This window comes from Calidris pugnax, unplaced genomic scaffold, assembly GCF_001431845.1.
Source record: "Calidris pugnax isolate Ruff unplaced genomic scaffold, ASM143184v1 scaffold42, whole genome shotgun sequence".
Lineage (NCBI taxonomy): Eukaryota > Metazoa > Chordata > Aves > Charadriiformes > Scolopacidae > Calidris > Calidris pugnax.
The window spans coordinates 811,232-811,896 of record NW_015090920.1 but is presented as its reverse complement, the minus strand read 5'-3'; the positions used below and the strand labels follow the sequence as shown (position 1 = coordinate 811,896).

Sequence of the window (665 nt, the reverse complement as noted above, 5' to 3'; positions counted from 1 at the left end):
CAGCCCCGGGAGGGTGAAAGAGCCCAGGAAGGGTGTCCGGGCGCTGTGAGGCGGGGGTGCCGTGGGGCCGGCGCTGCCAGGGCTGTGAGGGAGGGAGGGGGCCCGGTCCCTCTGGGGAAGCGGGGCCGCTGCCGGCTCCGGAGCTGCCCCTGAAACCTGAAACCCGGGCCTGCCTCTGAGGGCTGGCCCTGGGAGGCCGTTCCGGAGCCTGCTGCTGGATGTTCCACACATCCAGGCTCACCGAGCCGACCCCTCGGGCTGCTCCCGGCTGGGATTCCCGCAGGACGCGGGGTGGGAGCGCGGAGCTCCCGTGTGAGGGGGGTGGAGGTGTGTGGGAGGAGGGGGCAGCCCCGCGTGTGGACGGGTCGGCTGAGAGGAGGGGTGCGAAGGAAGAGAAACTCCCAAACGCATTGGGGCTGAAACAGGCTGCCACCGTCTCCGAATTTGTCTGGAGAGAGCGGCGCGCCGATGGGTGAGGAGCGGTGACCCCGCGGCTGGAAGGCGGGAGCCCCGGGCCGGGGCCGTTCCGGAGCCGGGCGCTACCGCCAGGGCCGGGGTAGGTGGCACCGGTGGGGGATTTTTATATCTTGGCAGCAAAACCGTGGGGTCTGTTGCGGGACAAATGGGTGCTGCAGAGCAGGAAGCGGTGGCAGCAGCTGCCTGTG

At 70.5% G+C, this 665-nt stretch overlaps 1 protein-coding gene across 1 annotated transcript in view; it reads left to right on the top strand.

The window, feature by feature from the left end:
* The first annotated feature begins 247 nt into the window (after positions 1–247).
* Positions 248–665, top strand: part of ARHGAP24 (Rho GTPase activating protein 24) — a 241,261-nt gene continuing 240,843 nt past the window's right edge. The window contains exon 1 of the mRNA XM_014950098.1: positions 248–556. The gene's annotated coding sequence lies outside the window, so the exon portion shown is untranslated. The remainder of the gene's footprint in view (positions 557–665) is intronic.